At 48.1% G+C, this 20,808-nt stretch overlaps 1 protein-coding gene and 2 long non-coding RNA genes across 5 annotated transcripts in view; 2 read left to right on the top strand and 1 right to left on the bottom strand.

Moving 5' to 3' along the window:
- Positions 1–5,942: 5,942 nt before the first annotated feature.
- On the top strand, positions 5,943–9,515 carry LOC311584132. The gene is made up of 3 exons (XR_014774798.1): positions 5,943–6,006; positions 8,132–8,209; positions 9,385–9,515. It is a non-coding gene; the product is annotated as an uncharacterized lncRNA (long non-coding RNA).
- LOC311584131 lies at positions 7,627–10,682 on the bottom strand. 2 transcript variants are annotated; one of them, XR_014774796.1, is made up of 5 exons: positions 10,373–10,682; positions 9,509–9,759; positions 8,326–8,528; positions 8,057–8,148; positions 7,627–7,774 (listed from the first exon to the last, which is right to left on the bottom strand). It is a non-coding gene; the product is annotated as an uncharacterized lncRNA (long non-coding RNA). The 2 variants fall into 2 exon arrangements; XR_014774797.1 differs by lacking the exon at positions 9,509–9,759.
- KLHL8 (kelch like family member 8) overlaps positions 10,107–20,808 on the top strand; it is a 66,009-nt gene continuing 55,307 nt past the window's right edge. The window contains exon 1 of one of the 2 annotated variants that reach the window (XM_084758230.1): positions 10,107–10,358. The gene's annotated coding sequence lies outside the window, so the exon portion shown is untranslated. Of the gene's footprint in view, positions 10,359–20,462; positions 20,593–20,808 lie in introns of those variants that run through there. The other variant, XM_084758229.1, reaches the window with a different exon arrangement.

Below are 20,808 nucleotides of genomic sequence, written 5' to 3'. Positions count from 1 at the left end.
ACCTAAACCCACTTTGCTTCACACTCGGAATGTAACCTTGGACAGGCACTGGTCATACCAAAATACCCCAAAGCCGTTTCCCCACCTTCATGAACTCTGCCTCCTAAGCACATATTTCATTTGTCCTAAAAAGCTGAATCCACTCTGAGGGGAGCATATCTCTGCCAGGCCAGGCTGTCGAAACACAACATTAACTTTGCTGGCCCAGAGTCAAGGTAAACTGTGATGATCGTGGGCCACTGCCAGAAACAGGCAACACATTGGTATTTTCCCATGAGCTTTAGAATTTATTGAATGTCCATAAATTCATAAGCCACCTTCACTGGCAGCAATTTGCCAAGAAGTTGTCATTTGCCCCCGGTAGCCAGCCAAACGAAACATAAATTCTTTTATTCTGATCTTAAATACAAATAACTCTCAGATCACACATTGCACCTCACTGTTACAGTGTGTGTGGAGAGAGGGGGGGAGGGGAGAGAGGGAGGAGAGGGAGACAGAGAGACAGGGAGACAGGGAGAGAGGTATGGCTAGAAAAGGCTAAAGGAGCCACAGCAGAGTCCAGTGAGCTCTTAAAGAGAACTGAGAGGCCGAGGAGGAACCCAGCTGCACGGGGCTGTCTACGGGAGGAGACCAGACTGCCGGTGGTGGTGCTGTCATGGCGCCCAGTGCACGCCACAGTTGTACTGAGCCTCGGGGTTGGTCTGAGCTGCAGAGGCAAGGTGGAGAACACTGGGGCCTGTAGAGGCAGAGGACAGAACGTGGGTCAGATAGACAAGTGAGCAGATGACTGGATAGCAAGCCCAGATGGACAGATGGCAGACGGACAAACTGATGCAATAGGCTATATCTGCAGTGGGGACAAGCTGAGCTGAAGCTCCTGGGAGAGCTGGGAGTTCTCTCCCTGTTGTCATACTGTACACACACACACACACACACTCACAGGCACACTCTCACGCGCACACACACACATACACGGGTAGCCAGATGACGGGATGGTGGCACCATGGTTGCCGTGAAGTTGGGGTCCTCCTGCCTATGGTTTCTAAGTATACCGTCGCACCCATTCTTTACGCTGCTGTGTTTGATAAGTCCTTAGATCTGGCTTTCCTGGTAGGGATTTTAATATATACGCACGTGCGTATAAAATACCAATTTGCTCTGCTAAGTTTCTAGACTGGCATCTGTTTTTGTTTTTTACTTTTAGGAACAAGTCGTTATCTCTGCCTCCTGAGCTGTGTCAAACAGACTGAGTCATGCTCCCCCTGGCTCTGTGCACTCAAAAACGGTATCGAGGCCGGGCATGGTGGCACACGCCTTTAATCCCAGCACTCGGGAGGCAGAGGCAGGTGGATCGCTGTGAGTTCGAGGCCAGCCTGGCCTACAAAGTGAGTCCAGGACAGCCAAGGCTGCACAGAGAGACCCTGTCTCGAAAAACAAAACAAAACAAAACAAAAAAACGGTATCAAGTGTTGGTAAAATGGAGTCTCTCCAGGCAAGATGCAGCCTGGGAAAACCGTTTAGACCACTGGGAGCCAGGCGTAGCCTGATCTCAACTCACAACAGCGACACATCACCCAGGGCTTGAAGAGAGGAGACAAGAGGCACCTCCGTGTGTTAAACCCCACTCCTGTTCTGTTTCCAAATCTCCCGTGTGTCATCAAAGTCCCAGTTCCCGGTGCTCTTTGGTTCCTTTTCTTCTGGTGCCTGCAGATCCAGGAAGGGAACCTTGCTCTCTGGGCACTGACCCCATTCCTGTGAGCTGCGTCTCACAGCCTAAGCACCTGCAGGGTGCTCTGCCTCCTGGAGACATCACAGTGGGAGATCAGACCTCAGCACATGAACTTAGAGGAACATCAGCACTGAATCCACAGCAAATGCTAACCTGTCCTTTCTTGGCTCAATAGAAACAGGCTTTTCCATTCAAGGACTAACACTGGATACTTTTAGAGATTTGGTACCTGATGCAACTTTGGGTTTTCAACAGCATCTGCATTTACTTTGATACTGCAGACAACTTTCAGCATAGTTGATATGGGGTGAGATTTCTTTAAATCCAAAATTATATTTTAAATAACATCTGACTGCAAACCCATTATAAGCATTTTTAAATAAGTGGAGAAATGGAGATTTTTACTAAGATCCTTAAGGTGCACACAGAGTGACAACTGTGCTCAGTTCCTGGTTTTAAGCACTTGTTTGTAGTTTTTCATGTTGCCATTTGAAGACAACAGTTGAAGGACGTGCTTGTGCTATTTTCTCAGGTTTTTAAAAATCTGAATACAAAACACAAAAGCTTTTGGTTCTGCCACTGAAACGTATTTCAAGGACTGAAATATTTGAACTGTATTTGAGGTTGCTCAGTAAAGAAACTGCTAACATGACTGCCCCATTAGGGGGAAGGTTTTTATTGTGGGTAAGAGAGAGAGAAAAAATCCAGAGGCATCTGGAAGAGTCCAGAGCAAAGAAAAAAGAGAGAGGCAAGAGAGCATGGGTGGACAAATTATGTGGATTATAAGTAGGGAACAAGTGCCTGGGGGATGGAAACCCACTTGACAAGTTCCCAAGGAGTGCTGGCTCTTGTCTTAGCACCAGACATCCCATAGTCCAGCTGGAGCTCATGGCCAGGCCTACGGAGGAACTGAAACCTAACACTCCCCAGCATCAATTTTGTGATAGTCTCTGTAAGCTACTCAGACTGCTCTTGAGCCCGGGGCCTCTAGGATACACCAGGTTCCCTGTGGTGATTTCACCCTTAATTGATCCTCTTCGGCACTCACACCGCCACCCACACGGGCACCCACAGGTGTGTTTCATTACTCTCCTAAGCGTGTATGTTTCTGTATGTAGTGTGCACATGTGTGTGGTTGTGCACGGGAACCAGGGGACCATGTTGGGTGTTCGGTTACTTTCCACCTTACTTTTTTGAGACAGTTTTTCACCAAGCCTGGAGTTCATTGATTCAGGCAGGCTGGCTGGTGGATTTTGGGGACCCACCACCTGTCTGTGACCCCCAGACTCATGCCACCTTGCCCAGCTGGGAATCCAAACCCACGTCCTTCTTTGTGTGTGACACGCACTTTACCCATTGAGCCACACACCCTGTCCCCTGCGTGCTTTTCAGTCAGCACTATCTGTCACAAGTACCCCTTGTCAGCTTGACACTTATCTCCTCAGCATCCCAACATGGCCCCCACAAGTCCCTCTCACTAGCCAGCGGCGGTGTGCACAGTCTTGATAGTGCCAACACTGTCCAAAAAGCCAGTGTCCAAACTTTACTCTGAGGCTGGAGGCAAAGTCCTAGCTGTAAGATTCTGTGGGGTAAAATAGAAACAAGAACTTCCCATATTCCTAGCTGGGTACAGTAGAGCCCACCTGCAACCCTAGCATTTAGGAGGCAGAGGTTGGTGGGTCTCTGAGTTCCGGGTCAAGCTGTCCTACACAGAAAACTCAAAACCAGCCCTATATCTTTACCATGTGCCGCCCACACAGGCTCTCCGCCCCATCTTTGCCATGTGCCGCCCACACAGGCTCTCCGCCCCATCTTTGCCATGTGCCGCCCACACAGGCTCTCCGCCCCCATCTTTGCCATGTGCCGCCCACACAGGCTCTCCGCCCCATCTTTGCCATGTGCCGCCCACACGGCCTCTCTAGCAGGCTGACTCTATTTCTTCATTACAGCTTTCCTCAGCAGAGGTTCCCTGTCGCCGGTCTCTAACCTTTGAGTTTCTCACTGTGCCTTACCTTCCCGGCTCTATGAGTTGCCCTCTCAAGTTTGCCTACATAGACTCTGACCCTATCAAGCATTTCCTGGCTTTCAAAGATTTTCTTTGACTATCTATCTGCCTGGAAGCGTACATGACCCTGTAGCGCTTTGCATGGTTCAAACCTACAAAGCCAGCATCATGTGGACAATCCCACATGCGGTCAGCACAAGCGATACCTGGACTCCCTTGGACCATGGTGGAGGGGACTGTGTGCATGCATGGCTAAAGAAATAGTCCCCAGACGGCTTTCCACCTGCCCAGAGTCTCAGAGTGCACCTCTCAAAGTCATCTTTTCAGTGAATTTATTTCTTTGCGTCTGTAAGTCTGTGAAAGACGGAGCACAGCTGACTCCTAAAACGCCTCTGAGGGGCTGTTTTCATCGTGTTGGTGAAAAATCATGGCTTCTTTTATACTCAGACTTCCCTTGGTCCCAACTTTACATGACTTTCTTTTTTGGCCAAATTGCAGTTTTGTTTTGTTTTGTTTTGTTTAAACCTTTCTACTCTCATTTTGTTCCCGAGTCTTACTGTAAACCTGTCAAAAACACAGCTAGCAATGCCAATGCCACAGTGTGACCGTTGAGCTGTAGCTGGTCTTTGCTACTTTGTAGGTTCTTCTTTTTCCCACCCTTTATTCCCCCGGCTTCACGCCCTAACACTAGGAAGAAGAGAAAGGACAGACGGGAGTGAGGAATTAGGAAACCCCTGAATCTTTGATCACAGCTGCTAACAAACCACGCCCAACCTCCCTCAACAACCAACAGCCACCGGCCCCTCGTCCCGGAGACCTCGAATTCATGTGCCCTCTAAAAAGCTCCCAGAATTCCAAGGGTCATGCAATTACAAATATCATCTGCAGCTGACAAAACCACGCCTCTGCTACAGCACGAGACAAATCCCGGTCAGCGGCTACAGACAGTCTGAAGCAGCCCCGCAGCCCTACAGCTGGGGTTAAAACAAAGTGCATTCTTAAGGATAGTTCTATATAGTTAAAGAAACCAAAATTCCAAAATTATTGCTACGCTGGGCTACCCTGAAACTTCTTCTGACGGTTTGTAATCTCAACCGTTCCCCCAAAGTCTCGACCATGGACAAGATACCGGTGAGTGTTTCACACACAATGCTGCTCTCTGCTGCGTTTCCCAGTATGCTCTCGCTCCATGCGAAACCTCAGGAACTCAGTATTTTGTCTCCGTGTTCCTAGTGACATCTGGTCCTTAGGATCCCCACCAGAATTGCCCCTTACCCTGTTAATCGCACCTAATACCCCCTCTACCCTGCGCCTCCAAACTCTTATAAAATCCTCCCCTTTATCTCCTTATCGGTGTTGTAGCATAATGTTTAAAGTTTTGCTTTGTTTTGTTTTGTTATTTTAAGTGCATAGGGGTTTGGTTGCACCACATGCATCCCGGGTACCCACAGAGGCCGGAGGAGGCTGAGGTGACCGTCAGAACCCTATCACTGGCCTGTCTCAGCCCGCCAGCCACACAAGTAATGTCTCAGAGACCTTTTATTAATAGGAAAGCTTGGCCTTGGCCTAGGCGTGTTCCCAACCAGCTCATATAACTTAAATTAACCCCTTTATTTTAGTCTACGTTCTGCCCTGTGGCTCATTATGTCTCCTCAGTACCGGCACCTGTCACACCTGACTCTTTCCCAGCATTCCTACCTCTACCCAGAAGCCCCGCCTATCCTTTCCTGCCCTGCTATAGGCCGGTCAGCTCTTTATTAAACCAATCAGAGGTGATGGAGAAGAGCGTTTCCAACATACTAAGGCAGGTGATGCTTCATTAAAAACAACACCACAAAGTCCAGCCTGTACACAGCTCTCTGCGAGTACAGAAGTCAGCATCTGAATGATAAATACAAAGACGACCCACTCACAGCGCACAAGAGATCGCCCCACCAGATCCCCGCGAAGAGAGTTACAGACAGTTGTGAGCCACCGAGCAGGTGCTGGGAATCGAACCCGGGTTCCCTTGAGGAGCAGTCAGTGCTCCCCACCGCTGTGCCGTCTCTACAGCCCTATCGACACATTTTTAAAACCTTACTTTTAATTTTTAATTATGCTTATTGGTACGTTGGGCAGAGGTGGCGTGTGCGCAGGAGTGCAGGCGCCTTTAGAAGGAAGGAGAGGGCGGTGGCCCTGCTGGGGCTGGAGAACCAAGCTTGAGTCCTCCACCAGAGCAGTTCACGCCGCTACCTGGGAAGCCATCTTTGCATCCCCTTCGCTCGAAAAAACGGTAGGAACCTGCTTCCTTCCGGTGGGTGGTTCCACTGTGTCGTGAAGCTAATCTGAAAGCGTTTATATTCTCAATTCTCCTTCATTCTCACTTCTTTTCTCAGCACCCTTCCAGGGCTATGCTTAAGATTTTTTGTTTGTTTGTTTTTGTTTTGTTTTGTTTTGTTTTTTCGAGACAGGGTCTCTCTGTGTAGCCTTGGCTGTCCTGGACTTGCTTTGTAGACCAGGCTAGTTATTTTTTAATACTAAGAAGTAGATATTTTAGAGCGGGGCGTAGTGGCACATGCATTTAACCCCAGCACTCAGGAGGCAGAGGCAGGTGGAAATTGATGTGAGTTCGAGGCTAGCCTGGTCTACAAAGTGAGTCCAGGACAAAAAACAAACAAACAAAAGTATCTATTTTAAAGAACTTTTCTAAGTACTGGGCAGAGAGATAAAAGAACTTCCCATATGACTTTTTTTTTTTTTTAAGATTTATTTATTGATTATTTATACAGTGGTCTACATGTACATCTGCAGGCCAGAAGAGGGCATCAGGTTACATTATAGATGGTTGTGAGCCACGATATGGTTTCTGGGAATTGAACTCAGGACCTCTGGAAGAGCAGTCAGTGCTCTTAACCTCTGAGCCATCTCTCCAGCCCCATGACTTTCTTTAAAGCCGTGGTCTTGCTGCCCTGGGAATAGAAAGCAGTGAGGCTTATACCAGGGCCTGGGGTGTAGCTCGGCTATAGAGTGGGTGGCTGGCATTTGTGAAGCCCCATGTTCCATCACTAGCACAATAAGATGAAAGAGACAGAAACGCACCAGAGTCGTGTACCAAACACTCGAGGGAAGCAAAACCCTGAGTCAGCAGCTCTGGCCTCAGAGCTCGTTCCTGGAGTGCAGGATGTTTGTCTGTGCAGCCCCGACCAGATCAGCACTGGACACTAACAGTAGGTTTTGCCCTCATCTCCACAGCCACCATCTGCCTCCCTACAGCCCTCTCTAAACAGCCAGCCTTATTGAGGGTTACAGCTAATGCCAGATTCGAGTGTTTAATGAGTGGAAAACTTAAACAAAAACAAAGGAGCCATCCCAGGCTGCAAATTGAGGGACCAGCAACCCCCCTGCTAGTTTAAACGTCCCGGGCCACATTGCCAAGACACTGATTAATATAATAAAAAGCCCAGAGATCTTGCTGAAAATTAAATGGGACAGGCTGCCCACAGCTTGCTGCCCACTCTCCAAGCCAGCATCTGCTGAGACTGTGACCAATTGTCTCCTTGGGTGGCTAAAGTAAGGGAACAAAAGTTCTTTGGAAGAGAGGTCAGCAGTTAACTATGCCCCCTTTGAAAACAGAAACTGTGTTCTGTTTCTAATGCCAAGCACATACCATGTCAAGTGTATCAGCCTTAATAGAAAGCAAGACAGAACTGGAGCAAATGAGCGAGAGAATGCCACTGCTGACACGGACAAGGAGCAGGGAAGCCAGCGCAGGAGAGAGTTCTCCGTCTGGCTCTCACTGCCCTCTGTGCCTGTGACAGAGCTGTCTCACACACTTGACCACTACTTAAGGATGCTAGTCAAAAGCAGCCATCCATGGTCAGGATGCTGCTCAGTGCTGCAAGACTTGCCTTGCATGGATGAGGCGGTGGATCGGAGCCCCAGCACCCCAAAGCAAAACATTCGCTGGTGTCTCCTGAGTGTTGTTAATGTTTGTGTTATATGTGTTGGTTTTAAGTCAGGCAGAGCCTTGCCGTAACCCAGATTGATGTTCACCACCACACCTAGGGAGAGAGGGAGGGAGGGAGGGAGGAGGGAGGGGGAGAGGAAGAAAAGGAGAGAACCTGAAATGTTGGAGTCTTTGAAACTCTGAAAGCCCACCTCCCTGACATAGCTCCTGCAACAAGGCCGCTCCTCCTAGTCCTCCTCAAACAGCGCCACCAAGTGGGGGCCCAGTGTTCAAACATCTCAGCTGTGGGGGACACTCTCATCGCCTTGTACAACTTTGTGTACGAGACAATCTAATTACACATTTCCCAATTTTTCTACTTTTAAACATTTATTACCTTTATTTGCATATTGTGTTTGTGAGTGTGGTATATGCACACAGGTATATCATGTGTGTTTTCCTCTGGTTCCAGAATGTCCCCGATGTCCCCTGTGTGAGGGGACACACAGAAGAATGTTCATCAGTGATTTAAATTATACAAAGGAAGAAGGTGAGGAAATTGCTAAACTTCAAGCAATTTAGGAGTATGTGTGTATGTGTGTGTGTGTAATACATATGTAACAACATTTTTTATAAGATTTATTTATTATGTATACAGTGTTTTACCTGAGTGTACACCTGCAGGCCAGAAGAGGGCACCAAATCTCATTACAGATAGTTGTGAGCCACCATGTGGCTGCTGGGAATTGAACTCAGGATCTTTGGAAAAGCAGCCAGTGCTCTTAACCTCGGAGCCATCTCTCTGGCCCCACAATGATTTTTTAAAAGGCCATGAAAAAGAAAAGCCACAAGACAGTACATGAGAGGGCCTGGGGAAGGAAGGGGAAGAGAGAAACGATTTGGTTAGATTATAATCCCACAAAGAAAGAATCGTTTTAAATCTAATCATCATGTAACAAATGTAACAACCAGGCTTAATGCCAAAGATTCCTTTCCATTCTACACATTGATTTTCTTCCCATTACCACTACCATTTCCCAGGGGCAGTTACACACAGTACTGTATTTTTCAGACCATAAGATGAACCTAGTTTTTGCAGCAGTAAAACCAGAAACATAGTAAAAATAGCAATCGGACCATAAAACACACCCTAATTTCCCCCCACTTTTAGGGGGGGAAATGGGTCTTATGGTCTGGAAAATATGATATTTTGGTGGTGGTGTTGGTGGTGGTGGTTGTTTTTAATTCTTTCAAGTACAGCAGAGGAATACAGAGACTAGAGTAGTACATACAGTATACCTGAAATTTAAAAAGGGGGAAAAATAATTGTAATAATAAACATTCAATCCATACACAGGTAGCTCCGCTGCCTCCTAAGTCTGCAATCGTTTTCTCTCCTTCAGAAGCCACTTAGGGGACTGGACAGTTAGCCCAGTGGTTAAGAGCACTTGCTAGTTCTTGCAAAGGACCCGATTTCGACTCTCAGCACCCATACGGAGGCTCGCCACTTCCTTGAGCGCCAGGCACGCGTGTGGTGCACAGACATACTTTCAGGCAATGCACTCAAACAAACAAACAAACAAACAGAAAACAAAATAGATCTAAGGAATATAAATATATATATATACATACCAGTTAGAGTACACATATCGCATTTATTTAAAGGGCTCTTATATCTCCTTAAATCTTTTTTTTTTTTCCTGTTTCATTCTTTATGACTCACAGTTGAAAAGACTACAAAGACAAAGGTGTGCCAGGGGCCAGACGCGGGACACAGTTGTATGTCCTTGTAAGAGACTCTATTTTAAGGGTAGAAAGTGAACCATTATGGTCTCAGTATTTCCCCGACCTCGCCGTGATTCCTCTGCGTGACAAGAGTGGAAACTGGCAGCCGTTGCTGCGCCCAGCACACTGGCACCGTTGGCCTTAACCTTGCGTTGCTCGGACGAGACTTGACGTAACATTTTCCAGGTTCAAGACGATCGATCCATCACCCCAGTGGAAGCTGTAGTCCAGACAGTGACACGAGGACACTTCTGGCAGATGAGCCTGCTCTGAAGTGCCTCCCTCTGAGCAGAGACAAAGCAGAGCCTGGCCCGGCTGCCCGCAAACAGCAAGAGCCTGGTTTGAGTTTGGCAGAGTGAAAGGGAACTCGGCCCAGCCAACTTCCCCATCCTGCTTTATCCATTTCAAAATGAAGTGGAAATCTTCGATTCTATTGAGCACTGAAAATGGGACCCAAAGATTTGATAAAACCCACTTTTCCAAGGGAAATAATATGGACGCTCCCGGGTTTCATAAACGTAAGCGCCGTCAGGGGACCTTTCTGAAGCAGTGGTCGTTAGTGATGAATTGTTTCGTTCTGTTAAGATACAGCGCCCCCCACCCCCGGGGGCCGGGGGCTTGGCGCATGCGCCTTTGGGGCACGGTTAAGAGCCACATTCTCCAAACTGCAGCCGCAGAAGAAGGAACCACACAAAGAGAGAACCACATCGGATGAGAAAGCTACATGTTCTTGAAGGCGGATGTGCATCGCTCTGGAGAACTGCCGGATGCCTCGAGGCCTGGGCTGCGAGGACTGAACGCACCACGGTGAAACTAAACCTGGATAGGGTGTAGTGGTGCGCGCCATGGGCTGCGCTGCCGAGGAGGACAGCTTAAGCTCACTAAAGGGAAAGTGACAGATATCACAGAACACAGTAAGAAAACCTACCGCTGTTTTTAAAACTTTTTCTTCGGAGCCCGTTTACTTCACTTCTGCGCCTTTACCAACATATTCCAGCAGAGGGCGCTCCGATCGTTTTACAATCAATTCCTTCCAAAGTTTTGGCACAGTTCTTGGGCCGGTTAATTGGCTGGTCCTGTTTACTCCAGGAGTTCAGTGGGACCTGGTAGGCTCTGTGCAATTTGGGAAGAGGCACTTTAAAGCAGTTCTCCGTGTTTAAGTACTTAAATACACATTATGAAATGTTGTTCCTCTTTCTCCTCTCCTTCCCGTCTCCCCCCTCCCCTCCACTTCCTCCCTCTCGCCCCTCTCTGTGTCCCAGCCATACAGAGCGATTCTTCATGCTTGACTTGCTATAGCGCCCACACCGGGGAGACCATCTACTGAAAGTGATGAGTCTTCCAAATATAGTTTATCCAACTCATCTCGATATTTTTATCCCATCACCTGGCAGTTTAAATACATCACCACATCTAACGTCTAGAACCTCACCGCAGACAATGGAGTGCCGACTGTGGCAAATAGTTGGCTTACTGGGGATTTTTTTTTTTTTTGGTAGCTTATGAAATGTCTAAACCAGCCAGGTGTAGTGGCGCAAGCCTTTAATCCCAGCATTCGGGAGGCAGAGGCAGACAGATTGCTGTGAGTTCGAAGCCAGCCTGGTCTACAAAGTGAGTCCAGGACAGATAAGGATACACGGAGAAACCCTGTCTCAAAAAAAACCAAAAGGAGGAGGAGGAGGAGGAGGAGGAGGAGGAGGAGGAGGAGGAGGAGGAGGAGGAGGAGGAGGAGGAGGAGGAGGAGGAGAAATGTCTAAACAATGAAGCAATACAAGCCTGAGGACCTAAGTTGTAGCCCAGGAACACATGGTGGGTGATAGGAGAGATCTGAGTCCCATAAGCTGTCCCCTGACCACACAGACTGTGACATGCACACGTCCCACCTCTTGCCACACAGATTAATGTCATTTTAAATTTTAAATAAAAAATAGTAATAAATTGAGATCGGAGAGATAGCTCAGCAGTTAAAAGCCCCTCCCTGCTACTCTCTCAGAAACTTGAGTTCCCTGCATCCACATCTAATCCCACAGGTCTGGTGCCCTCTTCTGGTGCCTGTGGGTACTGCATGCATGTGATACACTCAGGTACACTGTAAATAAATAGATCTTTAAAAAATAATAACTAAAACAAAAAGGGATGATGATGTGGTTTAGTAGTGGAGTAACTGTCTAGCATGTGCAAGGCCTTCAGTCCAGGTCCCCTGGCCCCACAGAAGAAAAAGAAGAAATGAAATTGAAAAAGATTGACTTTCTCCTGTGGGTTATCTAAAATGAAGGCAGTTCACAACGAGATCATATATCCTGCAACAATAAATGTTCAACTGAAAATTTAGAGAACAAGAGATTGCTTAGATAAGTGAATTTATTTGGATGGCACTGAAGGCATTGAGGATGCTGGCAAGAAAGGGGGGGAGGGGCAGGTCCTATAACTGACCTCATGGATAGGAGTTGGAAAATATCTGTGGGTCTCAAAAGTCAAGTGTATATTATAAAGCAAATGTGGGGCAGGCAAGTGACACTGTTTACACACAGGAGGGGTGACAGTCCACGCCTTTTTGGGGAGAAAGGTGGATATAAAGGGAAGTAGTTGCCACCTGTAGATTGGGGCAGCAAGCAGGGTGGTGGCATCTGGAAGATAGGGTGTGAATTAAGGGTGTAACGCACATTAAAGAACACCCATTTTCATTTGTAATCCCCCACCCACCCACCCCAGCCCGTAGCTTGCTACTGATTACCCACTCTCCATTTTCCTAGTCCTTTGTGATCCAGCCATGTATCAAAACAATTCAGAAAAGTGGGCGGGGGACATGGCTTAGTCAGTAAAGTACTTGACACATCCACGTGTGAAGGCCTGAGTTCTATCCCAACACCCACATTAAAAAGCTAGGTGAAGCAGCATATGCCAGTAATCTCAGCCCTTGGGGCAGGGGACAGGCAGAGGCAGGAGGGGAGGAGCAGAACCAGAAGGGGAGGGGCGGGGCAGAGGCAGGAGGGGAGAGGCAGAGGCGGGGGGAGGGGCAGAGGCAGGAGGGGAGGGGCAAGAGGCAGGGGGGAGGGGCAAGAGGCAGGAGGGGCGGGGCAGAGGCAGGAGAGCTTGCTATCCAGATCAGCAAGCTCCACCCTCATTCTCAAAAATTAAGGTGGAAGCAATGTAGGAAGACACCCATGCCTCTTTCTAAGTTTCCTCCTTCACCCCTGCACAAGCACTTTTCAGAAAAGATTCCAAATTCTGAAGATCAAAGTTTAAGGCTACTGCCTCCCAGGCAGCGCATCGAATCCACAAGAAGGATGAAGAAATATGTAGGTACAACCAACAGTAGCTTCCTGCATTTCACACACCCTTAGGCCCTCTGAACAGGACTCTCATCTTAATTCCCGAAGCCACAGAACCCCCGGAGACTACTGTTTGCACGGCATTTAGATTGTGTTAGATCTTACAACAATTTAGGGACGATTGAAAGTGTACAGGTGCGCGCTTCAGTCTTATGCAAATGTATAGCATTTTACCCTGACTCTTCGGCGTTGGTAAGGTTTGGTATTCAAGGTCTTCTTGGAACAAATCTTGTGCAGACAGAAAAGGCCGAGTGCATATGGAGCAGTGTCCGTGGACGTGAGACGTGTGAACGTGGTGCAGTGTCCGTGGACGTGAGACGTGTGAAAGTGATGCAGTGGACATGAGACGTGTGAAAGTGGTGCAGTGTCCATGGACGTGAGACGTGTGAAAGTGGTGCAGTGTCCGTGGACATGAGACGTGTGAATGTGGTGCAGTGTCCGTGGACGTGAGACGTGCGAAAGTGGTGCAGTGTCCGTGGACGTGAGACATGTGAAAGTGGTGCAGTGTCTGTGGACATGAGACGTGTGAACGTGGTGCAGTGTCCGTGGACGTGAGACGTGTGAAAGTTGTAACCGAGGAGAGCTGCTGCTCCGTGTTTTAAAGTGGGTCATTGGCTCTCTTTTAGGGCAGATGAATCACCCAGGGATCTTGCGGAAGGTGCGAGGAGGATGAAGGGCTTCTAGCCTCCTCCTTGCACAGGGCCACCGCTGCCGCCAGGGGGCGCTCTGCACAGTGTTTTCTCCTCTCCAGGTTCCAGAAGCTGGTCTCTAATCACGTCAGCCATTTCTTGCTTAGCTTCCCTTAGAATCCATCCACATCTTTATGAACAGCGCTGCTCTCACCTGAGCGTCAGAACAGCTACCTCGAAGCACCCCGGGAGTGTGAGCACAGCCTGAGATAGCTGCAGGAAAAGGATCGGGTTGCAAAAGACGGTGTGTGGGGTGTCAAATGGACAGTTATTTATAATGCAGGCTTGTTTTGTTTTTCCTAAGTAAAAATAACATTTCAGTCTGGCTGTAGTCATGTCTATCTGTGATCTCAGAACTTGGGAGTGGGGATAGGTGGATCAGGATTCAAGGTCATGCTCAGTTACGTAGTGAGATTGAGACCAGCCTGAGCTACATGAGACCCTGCTTTTAAAAAATTAAAAAGAAAACTAGTATTTCATATTAGAGAAGAAGGTCCCAGATAAAGTTTTCTTTTTTTGTTTGTTTGTTTGTTTGTTTGTTTTTTATCATCCATCCTGGGTTGGACTGGGAGTCATAACTTGGTAGAGTTCTTACCTATCAAGTGCAGGACCCTGGCTTCAACTCTCTCTCTCTCTCTCTCTCTCTCTCTCTCTCTCTCTCTCTCACACACACACACACACACACACACACACCACTCACATGTGCACGCACACACACTCACACACACTCACGCACAGGCACATGTGTGCACACAGTCCTGAGTGTCTTGGTGTGTAAATGGCTGCTTGCAGCAAGGTCGATCACATATCTTCTGTGGAGAGCTCTCCCTGGCCTCATCTTCTCCACTTGACCGTTGCATGTGGTACCTCAAGCAGCCAGGCGTACATCCAATTGTCCTCTGCTCCCGCATCACCCAAGCCTCAGCTGATGGCTACGGGAGCAACTGGAGCCTTTCAAATAGGCTGAACAACAGGCTGCTTTCTCCTAACAGTCTGCCTTCGCCTCTGAGAAGACGGGCAGAAAGGCTCCCCATGGCTCTGCTTCCTTGGAGAGGAAGTATAAAATTATAACGCTTTTCTTTTTTCAATACTGGTTTGTAAGTCCCTAGTGGGAATTACTCAGGGGATGTGAAGTGCATTCTGCATCGTATGTGCAAGGATTACAGGTACATGACTTCTAGATTGTGGCTTCAAATCACCACTAACTCCATTAAAGGGAAACAATTGCCTTAGCTACAAAGACTGCCGCATGAGAGCCTCAGCATCTCAGTGCAAAATGATGACGGTCCAGTACATTTGTGCGCATGCACACACACACACATATACACACACACACACACACCTGTGTTGGTCCAGTTGCCTATTGTCAGTGGCTTCCCTCTGTGATCTCCACGTGGCTCTTGATAATAACAACATCTTTCTTCATTAACAGGTAAGGGGCGCTCTCGTGTTGCTTATTACAAAGGGAAACATGAGAATGGTGATTTGGGAGCAGATTTGTTTTGCTTATGCAAATATTTGCTTCCTTGTGACCAGATTTCCAGGGCCTCGAAGCGTGGCAGAGGTAACCTCTAGCTGGATTTTTTTACTTTGCGGGTTCCTTACTTTCTCTCCTACCCTTCTCCAGCCTTATTAACCCCTTAACACTAGATAGGAGAGAAACGGATGGGAGGACGGGGGCGAAGTTATTGTTAGGTTGCTTCTTGCTTATCAGGGGCATCTTGTTCCTTGGGGCCAGTTTGATCTTCGCTGTCAGGATATTTAATTTCTTCTTACTGTTTCTTTGTGCACAAGTGCTTGACAAACAGCACCCAACAAACGCAACCTTGCTTCACCGGGGCCCTAGGATTTATTTACCCTCTGAAAAGTTTCCAGAACTCCAAACATCACACACTCACAGAAACTGTCTACAGCTTCCAAAACCACACCACTGTGAGAGCACCAAGGCAAATCACAGTCGCCTGCTGTGGCGCGGCCTGTTATCCTCACACCTGGGATTAAAAGGAAAACACAATCCCATAATGTTTCTGTGTTTTTCTAAGAAACCAAAATTATGAAATTCTCCTTACAGTCACCATTTCAGATGCAGCCTTCAAATGCAATTCCATGCCAACTACCCAGAGTTAGTGTAGAACCCATTGATACAAACTACCCAGCGTTAGTGTAGAGTCCATTGATACAAACTACCCAGCGTTAGTGTAGAATCCGTTGATTGAGGGCAGCACAGTCCCCAGGAGGATTGCCCTCAGGTCAGATGCCAGCAGCAGGTGCAGGAGCCTCAGAGCCCCTGCACTTCAGACCAGTCAGCAACAAGTTCAGAGGACCTCACAACTCCTTGTGTTAGGTAATATTTTAGAACCACATACAAATCAGGATTGCACAACATTTATAATTAGATTTTTTTTTCCATAAGGGACACAACTGAATACAAGCCAAATGAAAAGACAAGTGACGTGAGGCCTGGGAGGTACCAAACGTAGAACTTCCTCCTGGAGTTAAGACGTGTCATCTTCCTGGCACATCAATGTGTTCTCAAACTAAGACTTAAAGTTGGGATCCTTTACTGGGGTTTTCTTCAGGAGGCATGCCTGAGCTATGCTGCACGCAAGCTCTAGCCCACTCTACTCTGCATAGGTCAGGGGGTCAAGCTAATGTCACACGAGAGACAAGACACCTAATCTATGACAACCTGGCACCCAGCAGGCTCTCGTCACCGAAGTATTGCACATGTTTCTTTGCATGAGCCTAAGTCAGGGCTGGGTCAGGGCTGGGGCTGGCGGCTCTCACTGTACGAAGGAGAACAATCTGGGGCTGAAACACCGGCCCAGGGGGGACCAGCGGCTCGCAAGCTTCCTCTCAGTCTCCCATCGTCCTCAAATAACCTTATGCTCAAAGCTACCGGCAAAAATATAAATAATAAGAAAGAAAGAAATAAACAAACAAATATGACTGCTAAAAATCCTTCCAGGAAGGAGAAGGGTAAGGCAGATACTTCCTCCCGTCAGCTTGCTCAATGTCTTTCGAGAAATTTTCAACCAAGTCTCACGAAACACCAGGCCCTATGTCTGAGAGGCAGGTTGGATTGTATGGGTACTTGTGAGAAAGACTAAAAGGCGAATGTTCGTAATCATCCCTAGAAAATGCTGGCACTCTCTAAGGAAAATGGTAAGCGGTGTAGCTAAGAAGATTTTCATCTTATTTTATTTTATTATTTTAGATTTAGTTATTTTTATTTTATGTGCATTGGTATTTTGCCTGCATTTATGTCTGTGAAGGTGCCAGGTCCCCTGGGATTGGAGCTATAAACAGCGTGAGCTGCCATGTGGGTGCTGGGAATCGAACCTGGGTCCTCTGGAAGATCAGTTAAATGCTCTTAACTGTGCTGAGCCATCATCTCTCCAGCTCCATCTTCTTTTTATTTTCCTTGTTAAAAAAAAAAAACTTTTCAGAGACAGAGTATATTAGGAAGATATAAATGTGATGTCTGAGAGCCAGTGTAACATGGGGCTGTCTCTTAATAAATAGGGCAATGTTCAAAGCCAGGCATGGTAGCATGTGCTTGTAGTCCCAGCAGTCAGGAGGCTGAGATAGGCAGGCTGTTGAGAGTTTGAAGCCAGCCTGGGCTACATAGCAAAACCCCATCTCAACAACAGCAAAAGAAGTGCTTTTCATAATTTGGAAACCATGCACTTGAAACATTGCTATGAAAATACTTTGCCAGTTCAAATCAAAAGTATGCAGAAACCAGGAGTGGCGCATGCCTTTAATCCTAGCACTTAAGAGGCAGAAGCAGGTGGATCTCTGGGTTCAAAGCCATGCTGATCTGCAGAGTGAGTTCCAGGACAGCCAGGGCTACACAGAGAGACCCTACCTCAGGAAGAAAGAAGAAAAAAATGAAAATTTGCTTTGAAGCATCTTACATATATTTTATAAATAGTAACTGTAAATCAGTTTCTTTGTGTGATCCATGTGCTGTGTGCACTGACGAATAAACCTGGGACTTTGCACAAGGAAGGAAATGCTCTCCCACTGGACATCGCCCCTGTTCGAGCCCCCAGCTGTTCGTTGTTGTTGAAACTGCTAATTATGCGAAGTTGATAAGCGTTCACTTGCTGTTTATGGGGAGCATCGTACACATCAAGTGCTATGCTTCTCTTTTTTGTCTAAGGAACTTTCAGACAAATGAAAAAGGCAGGGAACCAATTAAGGCGCTTGTGGGCTAGTGTTACTGTAAGGATAAAAATAGGTCTCGATGTGTGTGCGAGGAGTACAGGGCAGATGAGGAGGCGCCTTCCTGATTAAAACGCCTGATATTGCATGGCTGTTAGGGTTACAGGGGCAAAGTGGTAAAAGAAACAGAAGTTAAAAGGCCTAGTCAGAAATGCAGGAACTTGAGATAGTTCAGAGAGTGAACAAGATGACCAGAAATGCATTTATTTATTTTGAGACGTTGTATATTTTATGTGTGTGAGTGTTTCATCTGCATAGACCTCTGTGCACCAAATGAATACAGAAGCTAGAAGAGCCTGTTGATCCTTGGGTGTTGTGGCTTGTTGTTAGCCGCCACTGAAAGGTTAGATATTAGCCAGGATACCTACGCCAAGACCAAGTTTTCAGCACAATGGAGATTCATTTGCCCCCAGAAGGACAGATGGCAGGGAATAAGAGACAAAATCAGGAGATAGACAACAAATAAGAAGGGACAGGAACAAGGGAGAGGTGGAAGGGGCATTTGCCCTGGAGCAGGGGACAAAGGGCTGCCTCTGGATAGAGAGGAGACAGACATATCCCATAGGCAAATGGCAAACCCCATGTTGGGGCGAGTTTTTTTTTTTCCTGAGACAGGGTTTCTCTGTGTAGCCTTGGCTGTCCTGGACTCACTTTGTAGACCAGGCTGGCCTCAAACTCACAGAGATCCGCCTGCCTCTGCCTCCCGAGTGCTGGGATTAAAGGTGTGCGCTGCCGCCGCCCGGCTGAGTTGGTTGTTTTTGATTGGGCGTGATAATTAGGTGAGCCAAAAGGGAGCTTTTGATTGCTGGACATCAGTACTGCGATAGCTGGACGTCGGCAGTCAGCTTCAGCAGGAGGTAGCTTCCGGAACGCAGTCTAAGGGTTTTTAGCAAGGCAGAGGGAATGGGGAGAAGGGCAAGGCTGCCAGAGCCGTGCTTGCTTCACTCAAGCTGCCCAGAGTCCCTTCACCCACGTGGGTACTGGGAGCAGAACCTGGGTCCTCTGGAAGAGCAGCCAATGCTCTGAACCACTGTGCCGTCTCTCCAGCCTGATGCCCAGAGATTTAAAGATATATTTGTCAGATTGGTTGCATGAGTATTCATTTATTAGCATAAAATGACCCACTCGGCCAAGGCTAGGAAACGGAGCCACTAGTGCATCTTGGAGATCGGTAGAACGCAGGAGGTAACTGCTAAATCTTTCCATTTCTCAGTTTTGGTTTTTTGAGGCAGGCTTTCATATACAGTAGCCCAGGTTAGCCCAAGGCTGTCATTACGTAGCCCAAGCTGGTCTGGAGCTCTTGCTCTGCCTCCTGAATGCTGGGATTCAGTAACTCCTGGTTATGGAAGTAATTGTTCAGGCAAGTGTAAGCCAGTAAAGATTGGCGTGGAGGAGGGGGTGGTAGCAGGTGATGGGTGGACGGGAAGGGACGCAAGCCAGCGGCTCGGCCACAGCTGGGAGGTGATGCATCTCGATGGTCCGTTTTCCCACTGAGACGTTCAGCAACTCGGTCCAGACCCACCTGCTGCCTACAAGCTTTATCTCCGTTGCAGACAAGATAAAACTGCCTTCTTGATTAAGCTTTCCAAATCCATCGGCAGACAGTATCTGAAATATCTGTGGAGGTTTAAAAGCCGTTTACGCCAGGAATCGAGATAAAGACTTAAAATATAAAATGCTAATGCCGACTGGGATTTAACAGTACCATTTATTCCCCCACTAAGTACAATTAATGACGCAGGAAATATCGTTGTGTCGTTCCTAGTTTTAATTTGTAGAGCTCAGGGAAGAGTAGTCAAAAATCCTTTGCTTATGGACCAACTTGGGTATCCTCAAATGAAGAGAGAGAGGAAAAAAAAAAAAACAAATAAACGCTGTGAAAAGACTCTAGGTTTTGGTTTATCTTGTTTTATAAAACCTATATTTTAAAAATAATTAGGTGAAACCATTGTTATTGCTGTATCCCTTTTTAGCAGAGGGCTACCCCTCCCCCTCTTTTGTTGCTATTTGGTATGAATATTTAACTCTTTTTTAAATGTTTTTTTGTCCGACCCTGCTATGCCGACAGAATTTATTCCCACTGTACTGAAGTAGGTGGCCGAAACAGCTTAAGGGGGAAGGGTGAATCGGGGCTCTGCGTTTGAGAGACGGAAGAGGAGGCCTTCTGGGCCCTGGCTGGCGTTAGTAGGACGGGTGGAGCGGCCCTTGATCACACCTGTCGCCCTTTCAGGCCCAGCTGGGGGCTCTTTAGTTTGCGGGGGGTGTGGGGGGGGGGGAGATCCAATTTGTGTCTTCGTGCCTCAGCCACGCCAACAGCTGAGATCACCTTGCTGAACCAAGCCACCCAGTGTATGGTGGACTTTCTTACACGTTTTGGACATCCTGAAAACTTTGGAAATAGGGTTCAGGGGAATATCCTAGAATGTTCCCTAGTTGTCTTTTCCTACATTTACAGGGATTTTATTGAGCATTTGGCTTATCTTACCATTTTTTACTGATAATTGTGTTTAACTCTCGGTACTTAGTTCAGTTACTTCCTTAGTTTTTAGACACAAGTTGTTTTCCAATGTATTTCTCAGAGCACGCGATGAAACTGATAAAAACAGACATAAAACCTGGCATATTCGCAGTGCAGGGGATAGATACCGGTAGAAACAGAAGCGACATCGCACCACCTCAGAGCGCGTGCCCGCGGGCGCGCTCCCCGGGGAGGCAGCCGAAAACTACATTTCCCAGAGTGCCGCGCTCCGCCGGGCCGGGCACGAGCAGGCGGGCGAGCAAGCAAGTGGGCGAGCGAGCGAGCGGGCTCGTCCGCGGGGTGTCCGAGCGGGGCTGGCGCGGCGCCGGCGCGGAGCGGGTGTGGCGGCTCGGCCTGCGCGGCGGGCTCGGACTGCGAGGTAACCGCCGCGTCGTCCTGCGCGCCGGACTCTGCGGGGGGCGGCCACCCGCGTTCGCCTCGGCCGGGGGTGGTCGGGCGGGCACCCGGACGGGCCTCGGGGGCGCAGGTGCCCGGTGTCCGTGGCGGGCGGCCTGCGGGGTGTCCCCTCCGCGGGGCTCCCGGGGCTCCTGCGGAAACCGCACCCGGCCGGGCGGCGCCGCTCCGGGATGAGCTC

Source organism: Acomys minous, assembly GCF_964271855.1.
Source record: "Acomys minous genome assembly, chromosome: 15".
Lineage (NCBI taxonomy): Eukaryota > Metazoa > Chordata > Mammalia > Rodentia > Muridae > Acomys > Acomys minous.
The sequence above is the reverse complement of the archived record's forward strand: the minus strand, read 5'-3'. Positions and strand labels throughout refer to the sequence as shown.